This window comes from Oncorhynchus masou, chromosome 6 (genome assembly GCF_036934945.1).
Source record: "Oncorhynchus masou masou isolate Uvic2021 chromosome 6, UVic_Omas_1.1, whole genome shotgun sequence".
NCBI lineage: Eukaryota > Metazoa > Chordata > Actinopteri > Salmoniformes > Salmonidae > Oncorhynchus > Oncorhynchus masou.
In genome coordinates this window covers 14,557,242-14,580,803 of record NC_088217.1, presented here as the reverse complement: position 1 = coordinate 14,580,803, position 23,562 = coordinate 14,557,242, and the positions used below count along the sequence as shown (strand labels likewise).

The following is a 23,562-nucleotide window of genomic DNA, read 5'->3' as shown; positions in this document are numbered from 1 at the left end:
ACTTATTCCCTACACAGTGCACTACTGTACTTAAAAGTAATGCACTATTTAGTAAATAGGGTGCCGTTTGGGACATAGGCAAGGGATTTTTCATCCATTTAAGGATGGACTCTTGTTTTCTTACCATCAAAAAGGAACGGGGGCCTCAGTCTCAGCCTCGGCAAACGCTGGCAACCCCACATGACTGACACGGTATTATATAATATAATAATATAATAATATTATATTAACTTGAATTCCCCTTCTGAACGTGTATCATTTGAGGTTTGTTCGGCGGATGTCCATTGCCTAATGCTGTTTGGAATTTTTGTCTCGTCTAGATGCTTTGATGGAACATCAACTCTAATTTAGCGATGTGTTGCTTCAATGGAGGGAAAACGGTGTAGCGAAATACAGTGGCAAATGGTGTTTTCTACCTTTATTTCATCATACCCCTCTCTCTCTTGAAACGCCATGTCTCCCCCTGACATCCCTCTCCTCCTCCCTCTCTTCCTCAGCTGCACATCCTCTTCAGACATATTCGATCACTGTGGGAAAACCAACACAACACTGAATGGGATGTTTCTTTTTCCAGTGGTTCACATGGTATTGATACCATATGCAACATTGAGTCAAATATTGTTTCTTCTAGGTTGGGAAGGAATAGGGACCAGAGTTGAATTCAGTGTGGTGAAAAGTTCAGAATGTTGCAGACAAAATCCTCCATTCAACCTGACAGAAAATCTGTTCTGTTCTATCTGAAAGTTCTGTGACACCCTCCTGAACAGGACCCCAGGGCTTTTAGCCCTGTACTTGAAAAAGAGTGTCTGCTAAATGATACAAATGTATGTCAAATGCCGAGCCATTAAAAAGAGCTTTTTCTAAATGATAAAAATATATGTAAAATGCATAGCCTCACAAAAAGAGCATTTTCAAAATTATGAAAATGTATGTAAAAAACAGACCAGTGCTTTGTTTCTGTTTGTCTCTTGCAGGGCTACAACAAGAGTGATTTTAGTCTAACCACATTTTTTTTAAATACTACCTTTTACTATACAATACTACCGTGCTTACTATAGAATTCTATAGTAAACCGTAGTATACTGCAGAACACTATACTACACACTGTAGTATCCCTTAATCATGTGTAGTACTTACTATAAAATGGTGTAGTATTCTTTAGAATAGTATAGTAAATGCTACAGTATTATCTGGGGGAAAAACAACTATAGTAACAACTATCGTAAACACTACAATAATGTCCACAAAAACACTTTTAACTATAGTAAATACTAGAGCATATAATTGCCATATAAACTTCCCATCCCCCCTCCCCCATATCCCAATTTGTGACACTTATAAGTTAGAAACCTATATGCCAAATATAGACCATATATTGTGTTCCCTACAGGTTATAGAAAAGTGTAGAAGCTCTGAACTGTCTGTTCAGACTGCAGTCTTGCTCATCTACATGTTATGGAAAATTTGCTCTTTTCGCGTTTCTCCAGTAGGTTTCCTGAAAGAGAAAACCTCAGTGATCAAGATAATAAAACAAAAACACTATAGTAAATACTACATTCATCTGCAAAAACACTATAGTAAATACTACATTCATCCTCAAAAACACTATAGTAAATACTACATTCATCTGCAAAACCACTGTAGTAAATACTACATTCATCTACAAAAACACTATAGTAAATACTACATTCATCTGCAAAAACACTATAGTAAATACTACATTCATCTGCAAAAACACTATAGTAAATACTACATTCATCCTCAAAAACACTATAGTAAATACTACATTCATCCTCAAAAACACTATTGTAAATACTACATTCATCTGCAAAAACACTATAGTAAATACTACATTCATCTGCAAGAACACTATAGTAAATACTACATTCATCTGCAAAAACACTATAGTAAATACTACATTCATCTGCAAGAACACTATAGTAAATACTACATTCATCTGCAAAAACACTATAGTAAATACTACATTCATCTGCAAAAACACTATAGTAAATACTACATTCATCTGCAAAAACACTATAGTAAATACTACATTCATCTGCAAAAACACTTTAGTAAATACTACATTCATCTGCAAAAACACTATAGTAAATACTACATTCATCTGCAAAAACACTACAGTAATTACTTAAGCGATAATGCCCAAGAAGCCGGTTTTAATGTTTTAAATTTATTGTTATTTCACCTTTATTTAACCAGGTAGGCCAGTTGAGAACAAATTCTCATTTACAACTGCGACCTGGCCAAGATAGAGCAAAGCAGTGCAACCAAAACAACAACACAGAGTTACACATGGGATAAACAAAACTACAGTCAATAACACAATAGAAAAATCTATGTACAGTGTGTGCAAATGTGTATGGAGTGTATGGAGGATATATTGGCACGGGTGTTGTTAGGCCCGAGAAGAAGCCGAGGGATGGCAAACCATGCCGATATATCCTCCAAACACTGTCTTTAAGGGCATTATCACTTTTGTAGAACCGGTTACCAACCTATTCAAATAATGATTGACAAATTTGAATTAAAAACTTTATTTTGATGAATTTATTCATAACATTTCTAGGGTTGCTACCCAAGCCAGCTGGTTGTTTGTTCTATCGGTTCAGTTGCTGGAGACGCGACCCAGTTGTTCACACTTTTTGTTCTGTATTTATGGATGCGACCCAGTCGTTCGTTCTAAATGTTCCATTGCCATACTGACTGGCAACGTTCGTATCCCTTGCTTGGTAGCTAGCCAATACAAATCGCTGTTGAAAACTAAATGTTAGTCTAAAAGAAATGTGAGATCATTTCCAGATGCTTTTTATAATGGAGATCAAGTTTATAAAGTACCTGGCTGGGCTGATGAGACAGTGGATTGCACAGTCAAATGGAACAGAATAAATAGGCATTTTAACATCATAGATTTAGCCAGTGGTAAGCGTCTGCTAAATGTGGTATAGACACCGGCTGGAATACGGTTTTAACCAATCAGCATTTAGGATTAAACCCACCCGTTGTATAATATAAATCAAATCACATTTTTATTTGTCACATACACATGGTTAGCAGATGTTAATGCGAGTGTAGTGAAATGCTTATATAGTATATACTACAGTTTTATTTTACTACAGTATTTATACTATATTTAACAATAAATACTACAGTATACTACAGTAAATACTAGAGTGAGTACTTCAGGAAAGGCCGCAAAACACTACAGTGAATACTATAGTATTTATATCATTGTATATACTAGAGTATTTGTTCATGTGTGTCTGCTAAATTACCAAAATGTCATTTAAAATGCTTAGCCTAGCTTAGCGCCTTGTCACTTACCACTGCTTTGTTGCTGTTTGTCTCTCTCTCGCAGGGCTACAAGAGGAAAACAGAGGCGGCGAAGAAAGAGTACCTGAAAGCCCTGGCCACGTACCGAGCCACTCTGGTTACCAAGGTAATGGCGGGGGGGTCACGTCTCTGATAAACATGGTTCAGTGGTGATATAAGGGATAATAAATTAGATGGAGAGTTCTTCTCTCCTCCTGGGGTAGGGGCTGCTGGAGAAGGTTTATGTGTGTTTGCTTTGAAGAGAACGGTAGACACACACACACAGACATACACACAGAAACACACACGCACGCAGAAACACACCTTTCTTCGTCTGTGTTATTTGCAACACGGCAAGAGGACGGGATGGACGAAAGGTGTGTGAGGGACGGGGGGACGGACTGTGTTTGTGTGTCGGTGTGCGTGTCTGTGTGTCTGTCTGTGTGTGTGTATATCTTTGTGTGTATGTGTCTGTGTGTGTGTCTGTGTTTTTGCGTGTGTGTGTGTCTGTGTTTTTGTGTGTGTGTGTGTCTGTGTGTGTTTCTGTGTGTGTGTGTTTGTCTGTGTGTGTCTGTGTGTGTGTGTGTGTGCATGAGTGAGGGTGTATATGCCTATGTGCGTTCTTACATATGCATGTTCATGTGTGTGTGTGTGTGTGTGTCTGTGTGTGTCTGTGTGTGTCTGTGTGTGTGTGGAGGCATGAGAGAGCATTGCTTAGTATGGTGGCTCCTGGTTCTGCCACCTGAGGAACTGACTGAGGAACTGACTGAGGAACTGTCTGAGGAACTGACTGAGGAACTGACTGAGGAACTGACTGAGGAACTGACTGAGGAACTGACTGAGGAACTGACTGAAGAACTGACTGAGGAACTGACTGAGGAACTGACTGAGGAACTGACTGAGAACTGACTGAGGAACTGACTGAAGAACTGACCTGAGGAACTGACTGAAGAACTGACTGAGGAACTGACTGAAGAACTGACTGAGGAACTGACTGAGGAACTGACTGAGGAACTGACTGAGGAACTGACTGAGGAACTGACTGAAGAACTGCCTGAGGAACTGACTGAAGAACTGACTGAGGAACTGACTGAGGAACTGACTGAGGAACTGACTGAAGAACTGACTGAGGAACTGACTGAGGAACTGACTGAGGAACTGACTGAAGAACTGACTGAGGAACTGACTGAAGAACTGCCTGAGGAACTGACTGAAGAACTGACTGAGGAACTGACTGAAGAACTGACTGAGGAACTGACTGAAGAACTGACTGAGGAACTGACTGAAGAACTGCCTGAGGAACTGACTGAAGAACTGCCTGAGGAACTGACTGAAGAACTGACTGAGGAACTGACTGAGGAACTGACTGAGGAACTGACTGAGGAACTGACTGAGGAACTGACTGGGGAACTGACTGAAGAACTGACTGAAGAACTGACTGAAGAACTGCCTGAAGAACTGATTGAAGAACGGACTGAGGAACTGACTGAAGAACTGACTGAGGAACTGACTGAGGAACTGCCTGAAGAACTGACTGAGGAACTGACTGAGGAACTGCCTGAAGAACTGATTGAAGAACGGACTGAGGAACTGACTGAGGAACTGACTGAGGAACTGACTGAGGAACTGCCTGAAGAACTGACTGAGGAACTGACTGAGGAACTGCCTGAAGAACTGATTGAAGAACGGACTGAGGAACTGACTGAGGAACTGACTGAGGAACTGACTGAGGAACTGACTGAAGAACTGACTGAGGAACTGCCTGAGAAACTGACTGAGGAACTGACTGAAGAACTGACTGAGGAACTGACTGAGGAACTGACTGAGGAACTGACTGAGGAACTGCCTGAGGAACTGACTGAGGAACTGACTGAGGAACTGACTGAGGAACTGACTGAGGAACTGACTGAGGAACTGACCGAGGAACTGCCTGAGCAACTGCCTGAGGAACGGACTGAGGAACTGACTGAGACTGCCTTCCTCTTACCCTTAGATATTTAGACATACTGTATTCAACTCATCATATATACTTTGATATTTAGACAAGATAATCAATTCATGTCTGTGGTTTCTCAACTATGACTTAAAGTACAACTTCAGAACCAGATTAGATCCATAATATACAGTAGGATTGCATCATAATACATCCTACTAACATTTGACTGTGAGGAAGTGCCAAGAACTGACTGATGTCTTCCATTTCCATGAACTTCACTCCATTGTTTTCCCTTCACATCAACCCAAATTGCATTACCATGTTAAACTGACTCCCACCGGTCCCCATGTCCTGACAGAACTCCAAGGCTTACAAGCCCAAAACAAATGCCTTGATTAAGGCATGAACATTTTATTCATCAACCTCTCTCTTTACCAGTTGCGAGGAACCCCTTTATTAAAGCTCATTCTCACCACTCGTTTGCCTAATTAAATATTGCTTTCTGACACATCTTGTATTCAAGGGCTTGATTGATGCGTGTGCAGATTGCCTGAGGCATTTAAAAGAAATTAAAACAGGCAGAAAAAAACAGCAAATCTACCATTCATTCACCACCACTCACAACAAGACACTGTACATGTAGCCATTCATGAGGAGTCCTCTTTAAATAGTGTGTTTAAATTGCTGAAGAGAAGCCTGGGAATCAAGGACAGAGGAATTGAAGGAACTGAAATCTCAGAGTGACTTTTTGGAGGTCACGTGCCCTGTGTGTTGACTGTGGACCTGTTACCATTTTGTTTGTGACTGCACACTGATGATCTACTGGGGGGAAAATGACTGAGGAACAAATGGAGCTTGATGACTGAGGAACATGTCTGAGGAAAAGCCCCAAGTTAACTGACTGAGGTTCATTCATTCAGAAAGTCAAAATGAGGTGAGTGCTTTTCAACCCACCAAGGGACACATAATGGGATAGTTCACCCAAATGATACATTATTGGAACTTACCTTGTTACTAACTGTCCCTTTAAAGTTTCACATTTCTAAATCTCCACAAATAATACTCATTAAATAGGCTTAGTAGTATAGTATAGTATAGTATAGTATAGTATAAAATAGTACTGCTTTCAGTTGTGGTTGTTCAGTGCTTGAGGAACACACACACTTCACTCCCACCCATCCCTCACCATTCTTTACCATTTCATTTTCCACTTGACCTGCAAATGAACTCCCTGTCTTTAGTCTTCTATCCATCTTTTCCTGATTATTTCTCTGGCTCTGTTCAATAGACAGTATGTACGCCATTACCAAATAGCAGACATAGCTCACGTCAACAACTGTGACAGCTAATGAGAGGGCCTGAACATATTTCATACCGCAGCAAAGTATACAGCTCAGGGGATGTGACTTCCATGCTGAAATGAACTCAACATCATGATTTTCACATAGAGGGACCTGAGTGGATGATATATTCATATGTTCTACTAATTTAGTGTATTAGTTGTGTAATGTTTACATTGGCATACCTGTATCTCACCAATATACATGAGCTGTGTAATATATTGGGTAATACCTATTTTAACTGCCCTTTTTGTCCCTCTTGTCCTCCCCTCTGTCCTCAGAACTACAACGACCCTGTGGAGACGAAAAGTATCCAGACGAACTGCCTTCCTCCCACATGATGGAATCCACTGAGGAACTGCCACCCCAGGAACTCCCCTACAGTCTGGGGCCAGGGGCTTCCCCCTGAGGACATGCAGGGCTGAGGAACTGACTGACGAACTGACCCTCAGCCAGTCTCAGATGCTGCCCAGCATTAGTGAGGAACTCCTCCTTCCAGATCAGCCCGCCCTTGCACCAACAGCTCTCCATGCACCAGAACTCCCTCCTCAACCAGCCAATCCGCATGCAGCACGGCCAGTCCCAGCCAATCATCTCCCACCAGATGGGACTCCAGACATCCCTTCACTCACCTCCTCCTGGCCAGCAGGTTAGTGTGACTCTGCATATATCATATCATATCACCAAATTATATGAAGGAATACTGGACATGCTCACTTTTCAGTAGGCTAGTGTGGAGAGTATGGACCATAGAGATCCTTTTAAATTACTCATTCCTAATTCCAAACAATTTATAACCGTTTGGTTCTCTGTAACCTTAGCAACTAGTTTGGATCAGCATTCCATTACCAATTCCATTATTAGTCTAAACAGTATGACTGGTCCAGAATCAGAATTAGATGGGGCGATAGTTTTGATATGTATCGACTGCCTGTAAAATGAATGCTAAGCTTGATTTAACATTTTCTTGTTAACAAACTATAGTTTTGGCAAGTCGGTTAGGACATCTACATATGTCACAAGTAATTTTACCAACAATTGTTTACAGACAGATTATTTCACTTATAATTCACTGTATCACAATTCCGGTGGGTCAGAAATATACATACACTCAATTAGTATTTGGTAGCATTGCATTTAAATTGTTTAACCTCTTGAAACTCCCCATCCCGGATCCGGGATTGTGACTGCCTCAGGCTCATTAGCATAGGAACGTTGATTTCTGAAAATGCAACTGAAAATTAAAATAATGTGTTTGCTCTCAAGCTTGCCTTTTCTGAGGACACTGTCATCTCAGATTTTCAAAATATGCTTTTGAACCATAGAAATTGACTAATTTGTGTAAGACTAGCTAACTAGCATAGCATTTTGTGAACTGCATGAGCACGAACATTTTCACAAAAGCCAGATAACCAAATAAATAAAATCATTTACCTTTGAAGAACTTCTGATGTTTTCAATGAGGAGACTCCCAGCCACATACCAGATGCGAACTGTTTCCTGAAAGCGAACTGACTGAGGAGAACTTCCGTTTTCTACATTGAACTGACTGAGGAACCGAAAATGCAGTCACCTACAACGTGAAACTTTTTCCGGATTAACTACATAATATCGACTGAAACATGCCTGCAGAACTGTTTGGAATCAACTCAAGGTGTTTTTTCACATATCTCTTCATTGACATGCAGTTCGTGGAAGCTTGCTTCTCTCTCTACATTTACATTTTACATTTAAGTCATTGAGGAACTGCTCTTAGGAAGCGACTTACAAATTGGTGAATTCACCTTCTGACATCCAGTGGAACTGCCACTTGAGGAACTGCATCTAAATCATTAAGGGGGGGTGGTGAGAAGGATTACTTATCCTATCCTAGGTATTCCTTGAAGAGGTGGGGTTTCAGGTGTCTCCGGAACTGACTGGTGATTGACTGCTGTCCTGGCGTCGTGAGGGAGTTTGTTCCACCATTGGGGGGCCAACTGCGAACAGTTTTGACTGGGCTGAGCGGGAACTGACTGAGGAAGGGAGGCGAGCAGGCTGAGGTGGATGAACAGTGCCCCTGGAAAAATACTGGCAGGTGACTTTTGCGCACCAACTGACTGCAGGACACCGGGCGGACACTGTAAATGTGGTCTCTTATGGTCAATCTTCCAATGATCTGCCTACAAACTGACTCACAATGCTGCAGACACCTTGGGGAACTGACTGAGGAGACTGCTCTGCGTTCACAGCCATATAAGGAGATCATGAAAGACAGAGCCTGAAAAATCCTTGTCATTTCCTGGATGCCAAGTCATCTTGGTTTTGCCTGAAGCTCACTAAAGGAACGACAGAGAAGAATTTGACTGAGGAACTGTCTGTTATGAACTGAGTGAAGACCCAAAAGCGGTTTTAACAGAAAACAGAGTTCTTTAATGAAAAACTGAATGGCATAAATCCTCTTCCTGAGTCAACTGGAACAAAAGAACGTAGTATAATGCAGGATGCACCTGAGGCAGACTCCAACAGGATAGGACAAGGTGGAAGCAAACTGGGACGACAGCTTGCTTCTGCATCAAAAACACAAACAAGAATCAGACACTGAAAGTAGCAGGAACAGAGAGAGAAATAGAGAACTAATCAGAGGAAGCCTGAGAACTGACTGAGTGGATGAGCTGAGGGAGATGAGGAACAGCTGAAGAATGAGAGACAGAGAAGGTAACTAAAAAGACCAGCAGAGAGAGACAGAGTGAAGAGAAAGGACAGGAACAGACATAACAAGACATGACAGTACCCCCACTCACTGAGCGAACTCCTGGCGAACTGCCTGAGGAAACTGCAACGGAGGAAATCATCGATCAGCGAACTGTCCAGCACGTCCCGAGAGGGAACTCTCCTCAGGACTGACCCCTCCCAATCCACTAGGTACTGATGACCACGGCCCTGAGGGCGCATGTCCAAAATCCTACGAACCCTGTAGATGGGTGCGCCTCGACAAGGATAAGGGAGGGGGAGGAACGACTGAGGGGCTGCGAAGAACGGACTTAAACAGGAGACATGGAAGACCGGGTGAACTGAGAAGATACTGACTGGAGGAACTGACTGACAGGATTAATGACCTGAGAACTACGGAACGGAACTGAACCGCGGGGCCAACTTGCTGAGAAGCTGACTTGGGGAAGGTTCTGAGTGAGGAACTCTCTGACCGGAACAATATCTAGGACTCTTGGTCCTACGCTATTAGCGGCCCTCACAGTCTGGAACTATTACTGCAGAAGTGCCGACCTGACCCCCTTCCAGGTGCGGCAACGCTGGACAAAAGCCTGAGCGGAGGGGACGAGGAACTCGAGCGAGCTGAGATGAGAACAGCGGAGGCTGGTACCCGAGGAACTCTGAAAAGGAGATAGACCGGGAGCAGACGAGGAACTGTGGGCGACTCTGCCCAGGGGAGCTGTTCTGACCAAGACGAGGGTTACTGAAAAGAAAGACTGCCTGAAAATGCTGACCAACAGTCTGATTGGCCCTGACTGACCGTTAGACTGGGGATGAAACGGACGAGGAACTGACGGAAGCCCCAATCAAACGGCAAAACTCCCTCCAAAATTGAGACGTGAACTGCGGGCCTCTGTCGGAAACGACTCAGACGGAAGGCCATGACTGAGGAAAACATTCTCGATAATGATCTGAGCCGTCTCCTTAGCAGAAGGGAGCTGAGCGAGAGGAATGAAATGAGCCGCCTGAGAGAATCTATCGACAACCGTAAGAATAACTGTCTTGAGGCTGATGAAGGCAGTCCGGTGATAAAATCTAAAGCGATGTGAGACCACGGTCGAGAGGGAATGGGAACTGTCTGAGACGGCCGGCAGGAGGAGAGTTCCCAGATTTAGTCTGAGCGCAGACCGAACAAGCGGCGACAAATCGACTGAGGTCACTTCCCGAGTGGGCCACCAGAAACGCTGGCGAATGGAACTGACTGAGGAACTGCCTGGGGTGGCCGAGGAACTTGGCAGAGTGGGCCCACTGAAGAACGGCCGGACGACTGAGGAACTGGGAACGAACAGAAGGTTCCTAGGACAAGCTCGCGGCTGACGGACTGTGAGCGAACTGACTGACCTGCCTCTCTGCCCCAGACAGTCAACTGACAACACGCCCTCAGGGAGAATGCCTGAGGAACTGGTGGAGACCTCAGAAGAACTGAAGAGACGAGATAAACATCAGGCTTGGTGAACTTTTTGAGCCCGGACGATGAAATGACAAACTCGAAACTGAGGAAAAACAGAGCCCAACGAGCCTGACATTGAGTCGTTTGGCTGAACGGATGTACTCAAGGTTCCTGGTCAGTCCAAACGACAAAAGGAACTGACTGAACCACTGTCGCCATTCGCCTAGGGCTAAGCGGATGGGAGCAGTTGCTGATTACCAACATCTAGTTACGTTCTGACGGGATAAGCGATGAGAGAAAAACGCTGCAAGGATGGACTGCCTCAGAGAGACTGCTGAGAAAGAATGGCTCCCACGACCTGACTGCGTCAACCTCAACAACAAACTGACTAGAGATGTCAGGTGTAACAAGAATAGGTGCGGATGTAAAACTATGATTCTTAAGAAGATCAAAAGCTGCCTGGGCGGAAACGGACCACTTAAAGCACGTCTTAACAGAAGTAAGGGCTGTGAGGGAGCTGCCACCTGACCGAAATTACGGATGAAACGACGATAGAAATTAGCGAAGCCCAGAAAGCGCTGCAGCTCGATGACTTAGAACGGGCCAATCAATGACAGCCTGGACCTTAGCGGGATCCATCTTAATGCCCTCAGCGGAAATAACGGAACCGAGAAAAGGGACAGAGGCGGCATCAAAAGTGCACTTCTCAGCCTTCACATAAAGACAGTTCTCCAAAAGGCGCTGGAGGACGTTGGCCGCACGTGCTGAACATGAATCGAGAGAGACGGTGAAAAAATCAGGATATCGTCCATGTAAACGAAAAACAAAAATGTTCAGCATGTCTCTCAGGACGTCGTTAACTAGTGCCTGAAAGACAGCTGGATTGTTAAAGGCCGAAAGGAAGAACCCGGTATTCAAAGTGCCCTAACGGAGTGTTAAACGCCTCTTCCACCGGTCCTCCCTGATGCGCACGAGATGGTAGGCGTTACGAAGGTCCAAAAAAATGGCTCCCTGCAGGATCTAAGGCTGAAGACATAAGAGGAAGTGGATAACGATTCTTTAACTGTTATGTCATTCAGCCCTCGATAATCCACGCATTCGCAGGGACCCGTCCTTCTTCTGAATTAAAATTGCTTTCCCGCATCTGCGGGAGAGGAGGAGGAGACTATGGTACAGAGCAGGCGAATCGAGCGAAACCGACAAATAATCCTCGAGAGCCTTACGTTCGGGAGCCGACTTTAAATAGTGTGTTTTTGAAGAGTATAAGTGGGAATCAAGGGGGGAGTAGTTCCCGGAAGGAGATCAATACTACAGTCATACGACCGGTGTGGAGGGAGAGAAGTGGCCTTGGAACGACTGAACACCGTGCGCAGATTTTGATTCCTCCGGCACCCCTGATGATCCTCCTGTGAAGAAGAGACAGAGGAAATGGAGGGATAGCAGACATTAAACAGGTCACATGACAAGAAACATTCCAGGATAGGATAGTATTACTAGACCAATTAAAATGAAGGGTTAGTGCGCACTAGCCAGGGATGACCCAAAACAACAGGTGAAAGGTGAACGAAAAATTAGAAAAGAAATGGTTTCGCTTATGATTACCAGAGACAGTCCCTTTAAAGGCAGCGTCTCACGCTGAATCCTGGGGAGAGAACTACCATCTAAAGCGAACAAGGCCGTGGGCTCCCCTAACTGTCTGAGAGGAATGTCATGTTAGCCCAGGTCTCGTCCATAAAACAGCCCTCCGCCCCAGAGTCTATCAAGGCACTGCAGGAAGCAGATGAACCGGGCCAGCGGAGATGGACCGGAAAGGTATGCGTGATCCAGAAGGAGAGGCTTGAGTCTTCTCATCCATAGCCCTCCTTTCACTGATGAGCTCTGGCTCTGTTCACTGGACATGAGGTGACAAAATGACCAGCGGAGCCGCAGTAGAGACAGAGGCAACTGGTGATTCTCCGTTCCTTCTCCTTGGCCGAGATGCGGATACCCCCAGCTGCATAGGCTCAGCATCCGAGCCGGCGGAGGAGGGTGACTGATCCAGGTGGCAGTGATGTGGAGAGGGGAGCAACGGAGAACGCGATTTTCCACGTGCTCGGGACCGAAGATCAAATGTATTCATATGCGAATAGCTAGAGCTATTAAGGAGTCCAGACTTGAAGGAATGCGGGAGAGGATCTCATCCTTAACCTCGACGAGGAGACCCTCCAGAAAACGAGCGAGCAAAGCCGGCCTATCCAGTCACTAGATATAAATGAGTGCGAAACTCAATAGAATAATCCGTTATGGATCGATTCCCCTGACATAGGGAAGACAGGGCCCTGGAAGCCTCCTCCCCAAAAACAGAACGGTCAAAACCCTATCATCTCCTCCTGTAAAGTCCTGATACTGGTATCCATACACTCAGCCTCGCCTCCCAGATTGCCGTGCCCCACTCACGCCCCGTCCGGTAAGGAGAGAAATGACCAGGCGATGCGGGCTGCGCTCCTGGAGTAAGTGTTGGGCTGGAGAGAGAACACCACATCACACTGAGTGAGGAATGAGCGGCACTCAGTGGGCTCCCCAGAGTAACACGGCGGGTTGTTGATCCTGGGCTCCGGAGCCGGAGTCCCTGGATGCTGGGCAGGATCGAGGTGGAGTTGGTGAACCTGTCTTCCAGAGGTCGGAGACTTGGACGGCCAGGGTCTCAACGGCATGTCGAGCAGCAGACAATTCCTCCTCGTGTCTGCCTAGCATCGCTCCCTGGATCTCGACGGCGGAGAAAAGGGTCCGGAGCCGATGGGTCCATTCTTGGTCTGATTCTTCTGTTATGTACTTGAGTGAAGACCCAAAAGCGGTTTTAACAGAAAACAGAGTTCTTTAATGAAAAACAGGAATGGCATAAATCCTCTTCCAACGTAGTCAATGGAACAAAAGAACGTAGTAAATAGGATGCACCTAGGCAGACTCCAAACAGGATAGGACAAGGTGGTTCTCTGTACGGGACTTAGCAGCTAGTTTGCATCAAATTCCAAACCAATCAGACACTGAATTAGCAGGAACAGAGAGAGGTCCAGAACCTAATCAGAGGGGGAAGAGAGAACAGGTGCCTGAAAATGATGAGCTAGTTAGGGGAGATTTAGAACAGCTTGTTAACAAACATAGTTTAACCTAAAAAGACCAGCACAGATATGTCATAAGTGAAGAGAAAGGACAGGAACAGACATATTTCACTTATCACAACAAGACATGACAAATTCAGGTGGGTCAGAAATTATATGCATACACTCAATTGACAAAATATCTTGTAGCATTGCATTTAAATTGTTTAACTTTGGTCAAATGTTTCAGGTAGCCTTCCACAAGCTTTCCACAATAAGTTGGGTGAATTTTGACCCATTCCTCCTGACAGAGTTGGTGTAACTGAGTCAAGTTTGTAGGCCTCCTTGCTCGCACACGCTTTTTCTGCTCTGCCCAAAAATGCTCTATAGGATTCAGGTCAGGGCTTTGCGATGGCCACTCCAATACCTTGACTTTGTTGTCCTTAAGCTATTTTGCCACAACTTTAGAAGTATGCTTGGGGTCATTGTCCATTTGGAAGACCCATTTGCGGCCAAGCTTTAACTTCCTGACTGATGTTTTGAGATGTTGCTTCAATATATCCACATAATATTCCTTCCTCATGTGCCATCTATTTTGTGAAGTGCACCAGTCCCTCTTGCAGCAAAGCACCCCCACAGCATGATGCTGCTACCCCTGTGCTTCATGGTTGGGATGGTGTTCTTCGGCTTGTAAGCCTCTCCCTTCCTTGCTGAGCAGCCTTTCAGGTTATGTCGATATAGGACTCGTTTTACTGTGGATATAGATACTTTTGTACCTATTTCCTCCAGCATCTTCACAAGGTCCTTTGCTGTTGTTCTAGGATTGATTTACACCTTTCGCACCAAAGTACGTTAATCTCTAGGAGATAGAACGCGTCTCCTTCCTGAGCAGTATGACTGCTGCGTGGTCCCATGGTGTTTACACTGGCGTACTGTTGTTTAAACAGATGAACGTGGTACCTTCAGGCATTTGGAAATTGCTCCCAAGGATGAACCAGACTTGTGGAGGTCCACAATTTTTTTCTGAGGTCTTGTCTGATTTCTTTTGTCAAGCAAAGAGGCATTCAGTTTGTAGGTATGTCTTGAAATACATCCACAGGTACACCTCTAATTGACAGAAGCTTCTAAAGCCATGACATAATTTTCTGGAATTTTCCAAGCTGTTTAAAGGCACAGTAAATTTAGTGTATGTAAACTTCTGAAATAATCTGTCTGTAACAATTGTTTGAAAAATGACTTGTGTCACAAAGTAGATGTCATAACCGACTTGCCAAAACTGTAGTTTGGTTTGTTAACAAGAAATTTGTGGAGTGGTTGAAAAACGATTTTTAATGACTCCAACCTAAGTGTATGTAAACTTCTGACTTCAACTGTATATACACTGGCAAGAAAAAGTATGTGAACCCTTTGGAATTACCTGGATTTCTGCATATATTTGTCATAATTCACAACAATGTACAAACACAGTGTGCTTAAACTAATAACACACAACGTATTGTATTTTTCTTGTCGAAATTGAATACATAATTTAAAATTTCACAGTGTAGGTTGGAAAAATTCTGTGAACCCCTTGGCTAATTACTTCTCTAAAAGCTAATTGGAGTCAGGAGTCAGCTAACCTGGTGTTCAATCAATGAGACGAGATTGAAGATGTTGGCTGCCATGCCCTATAAAGAACACTCACAAAAGTTGAGTTTGCTATTCACAAGAAGCATTGCCTGATGTGAACCATACCTCAAACTAATTTGATTTCAGAAGACCTAAGATTAAGAATTGTTGACTTGCTTAAAGTTGGAAAGGGTTACAAAAGTATCTCTGAAAATGTGATGTTCATCAGTCCACGGTAAGACAAATTGTCTATGAATGGGGAAAGTTCAGCACTGTTGCTACTCTCCCTAGGATTGGCCGTCCTGCAAAGATGACTGCAAGAGCAAAGCGCAGAATGTTCAATGAGGTTAAGAAGAATCCTAGTGTGTCAGTTAAAGACTTACAGAAATCTCTGGAACATGCTAACATCTCTGTTGACGAGTCTACGATAAGTAAAACACAAAACAAGAATGGTGTTCATGGGAGGACACCACGGAAGAACCCATTGCTGTCCAAAAAAAAACATTGCTGCACGTCTGAAGTTCGCAAAAGAGCATCTGGATGTTCCACAGCGCTACTGGCAAAATATTCTGTGGACAGATTAAACTAAAATTTAGTTGTTTGGAAGGAACACAACACTATGTGTGGAGAAAAAATCACAGCACACCAACATCAAAGCCTCATCCCAACTATAAAGTATGGTGGAGGGAGCGTCATGGTTTGGGACTGCTTTGCTCCCGCAGGGCCTGGACAGCTTGCTAACATCGACAGAATAATGAATTCCTAAGTTTATCAATACATTTTGCAGGAGAATGTAAGGCTCTGTCTGCCAATTGAAGCTCAACAGAAGTTGGGTGATGCAACAGGACAACGACCCAAAACACAGAAGTAAATCAACAACAGAATGGCTTCAACAGAAGAAAATATGCCTTCTGGAGTGGCTCAGTCAGAGTCCTGACCTCAACCCGATTGAGATGTTGTGGCATCACCTCAAGAGAGCGGTTCACACCAGACATCCCAAGAATATTTCTGAACTGAAACAGTTTTGTGAAAAGGAATGGTCCAAAATTCCACCTGACTGTTGTGTAGGTCTGATCCGGCAACTACAGAAAACTTTTGATTGAGATTATTCCTGCCAACGGAGGGTCAACCAGTTATTAAATCCAAGAGTTCACATACTTTTCCCACCCTGAACTGTGAATTTTTACACGGTGTGTTCAATAAAGACCAGAAAACGTATAATTGTTTGTGTGTTATTAGTTTAAGCAGACTGTGTTGGTCTATTGTTGTGACCCAGATGAAGATCAGATTTTATGACCAATTTATGCTGAAATCCAGCTAAATCCAAAGGGTTCACATCCTTGTTCTTGCGACTGTAGTTACAATACTTAGGGTTGATGCATGATATCTGCTTTAGATGTAAACAGCTCTATTCATATTTCCATTCCTCAGCTTTGCATCACAAGTATACATTATACTCAGTAACTATCTCTCCCTTCCCCTCGTTACACTCTCTCTCTCTCTCTCTTTAGTCTCTCTCTCAAATTGAACTGTACATGTTATTGGCTTGCTTGAGGTACTATGCTGCCAAACCAATTAGCATTTAAACTCATCTAAAATAGAAATGTAGCAGAATTTGGCATTCCGACCTTAAGTAACGAGCAAGCCTCTCCCTCCTGTTTCTTTCTCTCTCTTTCTTCCTATCTCTTTCCCTCTATTCCTATGTCAATCCCTTCCCCTCCTCCTTCTGTCTCTCTCTACTCTCTCCATAAGTCAGGGTAAGTTGTCAGAGAACTAAGAACAACCAGCCTGGTCAGAGCAAAAATTGTTTAGTCTACCTGTGGTAAATTAAATTGATTGGACATGATTTGGAAAGGCACACACCTGTCTACATAATTGAAATAGGCAAGTCAGTTAAGAACAAATTGTTATTTACAAAGACGCCCTACCCTGGCCAAACCGGGGTGACTAGTAACCGAAAGGTTGCAAGATTGAATCCCCGAGCTGACATGGTACAAATCTGTCGTTCTGCCCCAGAACAAAGCAGTTAACCCACTGTTCCTAGGCCGTCATTGAAAATAAGAATTTGTTCTTAAACTGACTTGCCTAGTTAAATAAAGGTCAAATAAAAACCTGGACAGCGCTAGGCCAATTGTGCACTGCCCTATGGGGCTCCCAATCACACCCGGAAGTGATGCAGCCTGGATTCGAACCAGGGACTGCAGTGATTCCTTTTGTACTGAGATGCAGTGTCTTAGACCGCTGCACCACTCGGTCTGAATACTTTCCGAATGCACTGTACATACTACAATTCATATTATTTTGTACGACCGCTATTACATTGGTAATCCAACCTAACATAAAGTTACATATAATACTAAACGGAGTGGCACATATTTTAGTAATATATCATACGTTTTGCTCTGAGGCCAGGTTGGAATAACACATCAACTAAAAGCTGCAAAGCTAACATCATGACCCCTATGTTTTATCCATTTGTGGCTGGAATCTCTCCCTTTCTCTCCGTCTCTCCCTCTCTCTCTTCCTCTCCCTCTTCACCCCTCCCCTGCATCTCTCTCTTGTTCTCCCCTCTCCATATGGCCAGTATACATTGTCAGAAACTTAAACTAATGCCATGGCCTCGCTCTCTCTTTCTCCTATAGGGATTTTCCCACCTACAGTCAGAGTACCATAAAAGTGTGGGTTCCCAGTCCCCAGGGGCCCCTAACCCTGGAGGGAGACAGAACCACGAGTGGGACAGTGAATACTGCGATCGGGAGTGTGGTGGCAACCACTGCAGGTGAGAGAGCCCAGACCAGTATCGGGTTTGTAAAGGAAACTATTTTTAATTCTATACTGTTCATATCTTTGAATAGGGACAGTTTTCTAGACCGAGAGTAAGGCTTGGGACTAAGAAACTATTTCAATGGAGATTTTCCATTCAGAATGATTATTTAGTCCAATACTTAATCTGTGTCCAATAAACTGGCAGCGATAGTATTATTCAATGCTATTTTAACAGTTTAAATGAATGCCTTGAGTACACAATTGTGTTATTTAATGCTGACTCAAATGTTTATTCAAAAACACCTTTGATACCACTGCTTTGTGTCCTTGAATTGACTTTGTACCGTTTCAGTCCTCAATTTTGGCTCCGCTACAGTAAGTAGAAATAGTTGATTATTGTCAGCTCATGTTTACATCCAAATCATCTTGGCTCCTGGACTCTGTCCACACATTTCAAGGCTGTGTTGAGACAATGACTTATCAATGACCCAAGCCCAGCTCAGATAATCCCTACCATTGTGTCGCTGAGTTGTAGTAATGCTGCAGCAAATGTACATTATCCCATTGGGCGTTGGCAGTCACAATGTAATTAACTTCATTATGTTCCTGTAACTGTCCTGAATGCCTCTGTCAATCTTACAGCTATTGTATACAGTAATCATGTGCCTATGAACCAGAGTCATACTGTTAGCACTGAGGCGGAGTGCCCTAGTAGGAAGTTCACTGTGTGCAGCACCCTCTGCACTATCAGCTCAAACAGAAATAATATGTTCATGTCTGCTTCTGACAAGCTTCCCAGTAAAGCGATTAAATAAATCAAGCATTGCAAAAAAGTGCTCAAAATAGCCCACATTAACATATGTAGCCTATGAAACAAGTTTCATGAAATCAATCTCTGAAACTCACTTAGATAATACATTTGATGATACAGAGGTAGCAATACATGGCTATAATTTCTACAGAAATGTGAGAAATGCCACTGAGGGCGGTGTTGTGGCCTATATATACAGTGTGGCAAAAAAGTATTTAGTCAGCCACCAATTGTGCAAGTTCTCCCACTTAAAAAGATGAGAGAGGCCTGTAATGTTCATCATAGGTACACTTCAACCATGACAGACAAAATGAGAAAGAAATCCAGAAAATCACATTGTAGGATTTTTAATGAATTTATTTGCAAATTATGGTGGAAAATAAGTGTTTGGTCACCTACAAACAAGCAAGATTTCTGGCTCTCACAGACCTGTAACCTCTTCTTTAAGAGGCTCCTCTGTCCTCCACTCGTTACCTGTATTAATGGCACTTGTTTGAACTTGTTATCAGTATAAAAGACACCTGTCTACAACCTCAAACAGACACACTCCAAACTCCACTATGGCCAAGACCAAAGAGCTGTCAAAGGACACCAGAAATAAAATTGTAGACCTGCACCAGGCTGGGAAGACTGAATCTGCAATAGGTAAGCAGCTTGGTTTGAAGAAATCAACTGTGGGAGCAATTATTAGGAAATGGAAGACATACAAGACCACTGATAATCTCCCTCGATCTGGGGCTATTGGGAGAAGGAGGGGCACAGACCCTACTGTTGGGAGAAGGAGGGGCACAGACCCTACTGTTGGGGGAAGGAGGGGCACAGACCCTACTGTTGGGAGAAGGAGGGGCACAGACCCTACTGTTGGGAGGAGGAGGGGCACAGACACTACTGTTGGGAAAAGGAGGGGCACAGACCCTACTGTTGGGAGAAGGAGGGGCACAGACCCTACTGTTGGGAGGAGGAGGGGCACAGACCCTACTATTGGGAGAAGGAGGGGCAATGGAGCGAAACTGTTCAAAAACATGACATGCCCTCCTTAAACTGGTTCCAACTCCAGTTCTGTTTGTGACATTAAGATTCTAACAACAACAGTTTGTTACATAGACTTATTTAGGAAAAGTCAAGGACAGGGGCATGACTTAAAAAATGGCAGAGTATAAAATAAATAAAATAATGTGCAGTCAAAATGACTTCTTTAGCGGTTCTAGTGTTAACTGAATAGCTATCAAAACTTCTGTTAGGCACATCTGTTTGGAATGTACTCCAACAAACACATGGCACGCTTTATTCCTTCAATTTTAGTTTTATAATTGTCCCTACTGTACTTCAAAGGGGAAGGGGAAATCTGTGTTTTATTTATTCCTTCTCTTCACACCCTTTCTGTCTCTTCTTGTTTTCCGATTCCTCCTTCTCTTCTCACCATCTCCCTCCCTTCTTTTTTTCAGTGGCAGCATGATAGCCAGGGACAAGCCACTCTACCTCACTTGAAACTGGAGGTCGCCGTCGACAAGACACCAGGGAGTCAGCCCTCAACCTCCCCACCTCCCCAACCCACTCCCACCACCACCTCCCCAACCCCCCAACCTCCCCACCTCCCCAACCCACTCCCACCACCACCTCCCCAACCCACTCTTACCACCACCTCCCTAACCCACTCCTACCACCACCAACCCACCACCTCCCCAACCCCCAACCTCCCACCTCCCCAACCCACTCTTACCACCACCTCCCTACCCACTCCTACCACCACCAACCCACCACCTCCCCAACCCACTCCTACCACCACCAACCCCCCACCTCCCCCACCTCCCCAACCCACTCCTACCACCACCTCCCCAACCCACTCCTACCACCACCAACCCCCCACCTCTCCAACCCACTCCTACCACCACCAAACCCCCAACCCACTCCTACCACCACCAACCCCCCACCTCCCCAACCCCCCAACCCACTCCTACCACCACCAACCCCCCAACCCCCCACCTCCCCAACCCCCCAACCCCCACCTCCCCAACCCCCCAACCCACTCCTACCACCACCAACCCCCACCTCCCCAACCCACTCCTACCACCACCAACCCCCACCTCCCCAACCCCGAACCCACTCCTACCATCACCAACCCCCACCTCCCCAACCCCCAACCCACTCCAAACACCACCAACCCCCCACCTCCCCAACCCACTCCCACCACCACCTCCCCAACCCCCAACCTCCCCAACCCACTCCCACCACCACCTCCCCAACCCACCTTACCACCACCCCCTAACCCACTCCTACCACCACCAACCCCCACCTCTCCAACCCACTCCTACCACCACCAAACCCCCAACCCACTCCTACCACCACCAACCCCCACCTCCCCAACCCCCAACCCACTCCTACCACCACCTCCCCAACCCACTCCTACCACCACCAACCCCCCACCTCTCCAACCCACTCCTACCACCACCAAACCCCCAACCCACTCCTACCACCACCAACCCCCACCTCCCCAACCCCCCAACCCACTCCTACCACCACCAACCCCCAACCCCCCACCTCCCCAACCCCCAACCCCCACCTCCCCAACCCCCAACCCACTCCTACCACCACCAACCCCCAACCCACTCCTACCACCACCAGCCCCCCGACCCACTCCTACCACCACCAAACCCCCAACCCACTCCTACCACCACCAACCCCCCAACCCACTCCTACCACCACCAACCCCTCAACCCCCCACCTCCCTAACCCACTCCTATCACCACCAACCCCCACCTCCCCAACCCACTCCTACCACCACCTCCCCAACCCCCCAACCCACTCCTACCACCACCAACCCCCCACCTCCCCAACCACCCACCTCCCAAACCCACTACTACCACCACCAACCCCCCACCTCCCCAACTCACTCCTACCACCAACCCCCCAACTCCCCAACCCACTCCTACCACCAACCCCCCAACACCCCAACCCACTCCTACCACCACCAACCCACCACCTCCCCAACCCACTCCTACCACCACCAACACCCAACCCCCCACCTCCCCAACCCACTCCTACCACCACCAACCCCCCACCTCCCCCACCTCCACCAACCCACTCCTACCACCACCTCCCCAACCCCCCACCGCCCCAACCCACTCCGACCACCACCAACCCCCCACCTCCCCCACCTCCACCAACCCACTCCTACCACCACCTCCCCAACCCCCCACCTCCCCAACCCACTCCGACCACCACCTCCCAAACCCCCCACCTCCCCAACCCTCTCCTACCACCACCTCCCCAACCCTCTCCTACCACCACCAACCCCCCACCTCCCCCACCTCCACCAACCCACTCCTACCACCACCTCCCCAACCCCCCACCGCCCCAACCCACTCCTACCACCACCAACCCCCACCTCCCCCACCTCCACCAACCCACTCCTACCACCACCTCCCCAACCCCCACCTCCCCAACCCACTCCGACCACCACCTCCCAAACCCCCCACCTCCCCAACCCTCTCCTACCACCACCTCCCCAACCCTCTCCTACCACCACCAACCCCCACCTCCCCCACCTCCACCAACCCACTCCTACCACCACCTCCCCAACCCCCACCGCCCCCAACCCACTCCTACCACCACCAACCCCCCACCTCCACCAACCCACTCCTACCACCACCTCCCCAACCCCCACCTCCCCAACCCACTCCGACCACCACCTCCCAAACCCCCCACCTCCCCAACCCTCTCCTACCACCACCTCCCCAACCCTCTCCTACCACCACCAACCCCCACCTCCCCCACCTCCACCAACCCACTCCTACCACCACCTCCCCAACCCTCTCCTACCACCACCAACCCCCCACCTCCCCCACCTCCACCAACCCACTCCTACCACCAACCCCCACCTCCACCAACCCACTCCTACCACCACCTCCCCAACCCCCACCTCCCCAACCCACTCCGACCACCACCTCCCAAACCCCCCACCTCCCCAACCCACTCCTACCACCACCTCCCCAACCCTCTCCTACCACCACCAACCCCCACCTCCCCCACCTCCACCAACCCACTCCTACCACCACCTCCCCAACCCTCTCCTACCACCACCAACCCCCACCTCCCCCACCTCCACCAACCCACTCCTACCACCAACCCCCCACCTCCACCAACCCACTCCTACCACCACCTCCCCAACCCCCCACCTCCCCAACCCACTCCGACCACCACCTCCCAAACCCCCCACCTCCCCAACCCTCTCCTACCACCACCTCCCCAACCCTCTCCTACCACCACCAACCTCCACCCTTTTTTTGTCAATGTAATCTTTTCGGTTTTTAGAAAGATTTGTGCAAAGTTCCGATGACTACTAGCGATTTTTTTTCTCAGCGTATTTCTTCTCCTGCCTGATTCTAGAACTCTCATATTTGTCTCATATTTGTCTCAGAGTAAAGAAACATTGAAGAACCATGAAAATAGTCCCCCTCAGGGACTAAACTGAGCTTTAATTGGAATAAAATGAGCAGAAAGCATTCTTCTTCTTTTCTTCCTTCTTCTCATTTAATCATTTTTTAAATTTATTATGTTTT

At 46.1% G+C, this 23,562-nt stretch overlaps 1 pseudogene; it reads left to right on the top strand.

Annotated features, from left to right (window-relative positions):
• LOC135541392 (TOX high mobility group box family member 2-like) overlaps positions 1–21,001 on the top strand; it is a 208,677-nt pseudogene extending 187,676 nt beyond the window's left edge.
• The last annotated feature ends 2,561 nt before the right edge of the window (positions 21,002–23,562 follow it).